A 6,000-nucleotide genomic window follows, 5' to 3' on the forward strand; every position below is an offset into this window, starting at 1 on the left:
CCGGCGGCGAACCACCGGAATCGGGGGGAAAAGGGGTCGGGGAGGGGGATTTTACTGTAGAAGCCTGTTCTCTCACAAGCTCTCGAGAGACTTCTCACCAGGTAGCGTCAGATCTGACTGAGATTGCGGTTGAGCTCTTCACTCCATCGTTGGCTTTGGTCGGGAAAGGATGTTTCATCTCGCGTTGGGAGCAAATTAACGACGGGTGCCCGGACCGATGGATGACGAAGATGGTCATCATACTACGGCCTACGGGTACTCGAGAAGGTTGACGATGGTGGCCCAGATCCAACTGTTACGACTTTATGATCAGCCTTGTCGAGCTCCCAAGCCGCCGCCGCGCCATCCTTTGGCCTGGGTTAGTTCCCAACTTTTTCTTCAAACTTTTAACTTTTCTATCACATCGAAATTTTCCTACGCACATAAATTTTTAACTTTTCCATCACATCGTTCTAATTTTAATCAAACTTCTAATTTTGATGTGAACTAAACACACCCTTTGTCGAGCTCCTGAGCCGCTAGTGGCCTCATCCAGCTAGCACATTGCACCTTGACCTTGTTGAGCTCCCGACCAACATCCTTGAGCTGCCACCAGCCTCGATCGTAGAGCTCCATCACTGCACGCCTACCACGCGAAGCACCCTAGGCTGTGTTGGGGAGGAGGGGTTCTCCCTGACATACAAAACAAAGCTCGTATTATTGCATGATTAATTAAGTATTAACTATTTTTTAAAAAAAGAATTAATATGATTTTTTAAAAAAACTTTCATATAGAAAATTTTTTTTATAAATCACATCGTTTAGTAGTTTGAAAAGTGTGCGCGGAAAACAAGAGATGTGGGTTGGGAAAATGGGGGGAAGAACACAGCCGAAGCCACCGCCGGCCTCGTCGTGGTATAGAGGTCTTGAAATACAGGATAACATGACAACCGAACCTTACTCTATTACATAATACATGGTTTCGGCTCACCTCCTATATTTCTAGTCGAATATGGAGGTCACGTGGTTATCTGGTACCCATATTATCCACATTAGCCTTCGAGACCTTCGAAGTCGAGTTACAGTCTTCTCTATGGTTCATGACCGATACTGAGTGCTTTAATCTTCTTTGTGAAGGCCTCCCGAGTGTTTACTTATTGAGTCCTTATCTTGATATCTTGCAAAGAGAGTGTGGAGGGCTCGTCAAATAAATTAAAAAAATAGGTGCATCGAATTGATAGATAAACAGGTACATCGAATAGGTGTACCTAATAACTGTAGCAAACTATGTGCTTAGTTGGGAAACAACTAAGCACATAGTAAGAATTATAATTTTAACCAACCAAGTGACTCAATATTAGTTTATAGCATATGCGGTGTTAATCTCCGAGTAATATACCGACTCATAAAATATGATGCACGTAGCTCTGGGCAAATCGTGGCTTAAGAATATAACGCGAGCTTTAGGGCAACCACGTCTTAAAAATATAATGCGCGTAGCTCAAAGCTAACTGCGACTTTATAAAAAAGAATCACATAGCGCTAGGCAGCCAACCGTGTATAGAATGCGTGTAGCACTAAGCCAATTCGCGTATTTAAAAATCAGATGAGCTATGTTAATTACCCCTTCCTTGTCACATGAGCACAGTACACATGCATGCATTGGATGACCATGGTCCATCAGGGTAGCCATGAAGGGCCACTTGGGCTTCGGCGGCGACATCGATCCCGTAGGGGCGTCGTGAGCTCCGGCTGGCAACCTCGCCGATGATGTTGTGTGCATGCAGTCGCCGTTCTGCCTCGCCGCCAACGATCCTGCGTTTGCTACTCCGTCTGGTTTGCATGCATGGGCGCTAGCTAGGGCCGGCCGCCGACTTACACCGCGGGAGACCATGCATGCCGCTGTGGCTGCGTACGTTGCGCCGGCCGGGCAAAAGCGCGCGGCGAGCCTGATCGATCATGGCCGTGAGCCTGATCGACGGTTTTTCCTGACGGGTCCACGTCACAATTAACATTTCTTGACGCCAGTTGCAATTTTCTACCTGATAGAAAAATTGAATTTCTCGTGGTCCTTTTTTCTATCGGCGATTTCTGACGGTGCACCTACAGGAATACATTTTCTGACGGTAAAACCAATTTTTCTGATGGTTTCGCTCCTACAGGGTTGGTCGTGAATCTGCTGGTAGTGACCGGCTGTCGTGCGCGGCGTACGGCGTGGCAGGAACACGTCCGTACGTCGTAGCTTGCTGATGGTTAGGATGGCCGACGGGACCACCATGCCAAGGTGCTTCTTCCCGTACGCCAGAGAGGAGGTGTGGCCGCGTCGTGCGTGTACGTGAGGTGGTGGATCGGGAGGGGGTTTCGGAGAAGAAAACTCCGACCTCCCCAAGGCCTTGAAGTTGGGCGCATGCATTTTGTACAGATCGATCAGTGTTATTTGTACAGATCACGTTTCTTTATGTCACAGAAATAGTCGTTATTTTTTTATAACGAAAGTTAACAAGATATATTAATGCACGATATATCATCTTTAAATATGCAGTGTTAAATTCGATCTTAACAAGTTATAGAAAAAAAAAGTAAATTAAACTTTAATAAGGTCAACTAATGAATAAAATACTGCACATTTTTGTTTGCAAGTTGCAACCAGCTCCTTTTAATATCGCGTTGGATATATCATATACTAGTACATCACTGTAACAGATGTGCGTTTCACGAGGGATGTAGGAGTAGTTCTCAGTTGATATGATTACTTCAGGTACCAAAAAACAAAAAATCTGAATCATAGTTAATCTAACCAAGACTTGATGAAATAACGGAATCCACAGATAGTGGCCATATCTGGATTATTGACGACTGTAATTGCTCTGGAACCTTTTTGTGCTGCATCAAACAAACAATTAATGCACCATGATATTCTTCTCTAACATCATTGTTCAAAAAAAAAAGAGAAAAAAATCTACTCTAACATGATCATTTACGCAATTGAAGAACAGTACGGCATTTTTTACTTCAACCTTGTATGGTTTCAGTAATTCAGTTCATGCCTGTCTCTGAGAGCACATTCCCAATAATACAACAACAACGCCTTTCGAAGAAGAGCTCCTTTTTTTTTCCCACAAGAACTGCAGAATCTGCATGTCATTCAGAATTTCCAATGGGGATCGATCAAGTTAATCTGCATACCCTCTGCCTGGCCATGCGCGCGGTCGCCACGCCGAGGCTCTGCACGCGGCGTGCGTAGCGTCCGAGATGGCGTCCGTTTGCCCCGCGCGCTGCGGCTGGCAAAAGCGGCGAGACTGAGCATGGCCGTGAACCGGCTGTCGTGCGGCGTGGCGAGAACGTTCTCGTCGTAGCTCGCGGACGGGATCAGATCAGATCACCATGCATGCATGCCTGTGGGTGTTCCTGCGCGTGCGACCGCCGGAGAGCGGCTAAAGCAGCGGACCGCCAGGATTGGGCGGCGGCGCTCCGGCGAGTCGACGAACAATGAACCGGAGTTACGTTGACGTGGCAAGGGGGTTCGGAGAAGAAGACTCCGACCCCTTGGGATCGGAGTATACGGACCACTTCACCAGCACACTGACACACATGCATTGGATGATGGCGCCCGGAACTTGGTCGGAAGTCGGTGCGTGCGGTGACCGGTGAGGTGAGCAAGCTAAGGGAGGCCATGGCGAGGTAACCGGCACTGTCAATGGGGTTCGGAGTTTGAAACACCGAACCCCGGCCTCTAGCATGTCTCGACGGAGACGGACTCGCGGACTCCACAGTCTACGGCCTCCACCGGGGATTCAGTCCTCAGTCGTCATCGGCCGGCGCCGGCGCCGGCGAGGCGACCACGGGAAGGCAGTGAGGCCGACGATGTCGACCTCGAACTGTTCTTGTTCAGGGACTTGGCCGTGTCCATGACGCGCGCGTCGGCGTGCTCGCCGGCACGGCTGCGTTGTTCACCTGCGGCGGCGAGATCAGCGGATGCGTGCGCCGGGCGGGCGCGAGCCAGACAGAGATCATGGCCGCGAACCCGGCGGTTGTCGTCGTGCGCGTATCACCATGCGTCCATGCCAGAGGGGAAGGGTCGGAGAAGAAAACTCTGATCGACCTCCCTAAGGCCTTGAACTTGGGCTTGATCTCGCCCAGTCGCGCGCGCACGGCCCACGAAGGCCCATTTGTACGGATCAATCAAAGTTTTATTTTTTTTTCTTCTTCAAAGAAAAGGAAGAAAGTATCAATTCGAACTTGTCAAATCAATCATCTTTGGAATCTCCAAAAATGTCAACAGAAATGTAACCTAATAATTCCAATTGTAAGCATTCTTCTCTGCTCAAACTTTGTCATTAGTACTGGCTCAAACCACACGAGGGTCAGGGTTCAATCTTTCATTTTTGGGATTTGTATCGGAGGGTGCCGATATACTGAAATTTAGAATAAAATTTGATTAAATTTGAATAAAATATTACACCAAATTCACAAAAAAAATTGAAAATTTCATACAAACTAGAATTTTGAACCCGTACCTGAGTATATCCGCCCTTTCCCCTCCACACAGTGTCCAGGAATCCGGTTAAGAAAAGTTTTAGCTATAGTCCGTTTATTTTCTATTTCCACCACCCCTTAAGATCAACTTAGACACCCGCATCAGCTTAAATTTGGTCCAAAGTAGAGTAAAGCAAGCATGTGATACATCTTTCCATTTCGCTCTAACTTCACCCCTACCTCCATGTACATGGATGCTCATGGCAGCATGAGATGCTAACACTTGGTGGCGGCAAGGCGGTTGGTCGTGCTAGTTCTGCTTCCTTCTCCCGGCGTCCGCAGCTACAACTGGATCAGATAACATCATATAACAATCACGGCGTCACGTCTGGATCTAACGCTACTTCAACTTTGCTGCTCAAGGTGTTAGGAATGGATGAGATTTGCTCCGGTCCAACGAAAAGTATCTCGAGTTACTGGTACCTCACGGTACTAAATTATTTCCGATCGTATCATGTCTAACTAGATTCAACGATCGGAAATGATTTGGTACTGTGAGGTACCGATACCTCGAGATATTTTTTTATTGGATCGGAGTAAATGAGAACAGAGGGAGTACTCCACTCGTTAAGATTTATTTTCCATAACGCAGGGATTAATAAGGACAGTGGTTAGGAGTAAAAGATAAGCTACCCACAGTGCTACTAGTAATGCACCGACCTACGTTTAATTTCATATTAACGTACTACGTGTTTCTTTCTCTTCGATACAAAGTTGAGTTACGCTTATGCATGCATTGCACACGAATACTTAGTACACGAATAGGCTCGATCAGGAATGTAAAATACTAAAATCTGCACAAAATTTACTTTATTGTTTAATTACTGTCCCGGCAATGTTAGACAAAAACAAAACTCAGTAGTTACTCTTTTTTTAATAAAAGGGAGCTTGGTGCAAGGAGTGCTAGATCGATCAGGCTACAGGGAGAGAATCAAATAATGTAGGTAAAATGATCAGGTTAGGTACGTTTATTTGTGGTATAATATTATTGGGAGTAAAAACATAACAACTTGTTAGGTAAACTGATATTTTCATACCTACTACACAATAGTCAGTTCATATAAATCGAACTATATCAAAAAAAAAAAAAAGCACCATTCATCCTTTACCACGAAAATATGTAACATTAACTGCATATATCAATATACTGTTTACAGACAACTCGCTGGCTCTGTTAGAGATAAGATCCCCAGACAACTCGCTATGATCAGAATTGACACCTGAAATTTCTCGACCAGGAAAATAGTTAAGCAGGGCAGGAAACCCCAGGATTATCCATCAACCAACCAACTAGGTGCTTGCTTCAGATTTTCATCAGCACATCATCTCTAATCATCCAGGTAAAAGACAAGATCTTGTCACGTGATCATGGCCCCATGACACAGTATTATCATAGCTACTATCCAACTGACAATTGACTAACAAATCATAGTCACTCACTGTCTGCTACTGAAAGCCTTCCTGTATTTAAAGCCATGGATATCT

Source organism: Oryza glaberrima, chromosome 7 (genome assembly GCF_000147395.1).
Source record: "Oryza glaberrima chromosome 7, OglaRS2, whole genome shotgun sequence".
In the NCBI taxonomy this organism is placed as follows: domain Eukaryota; kingdom Viridiplantae; phylum Streptophyta; class Magnoliopsida; order Poales; family Poaceae; genus Oryza; species Oryza glaberrima.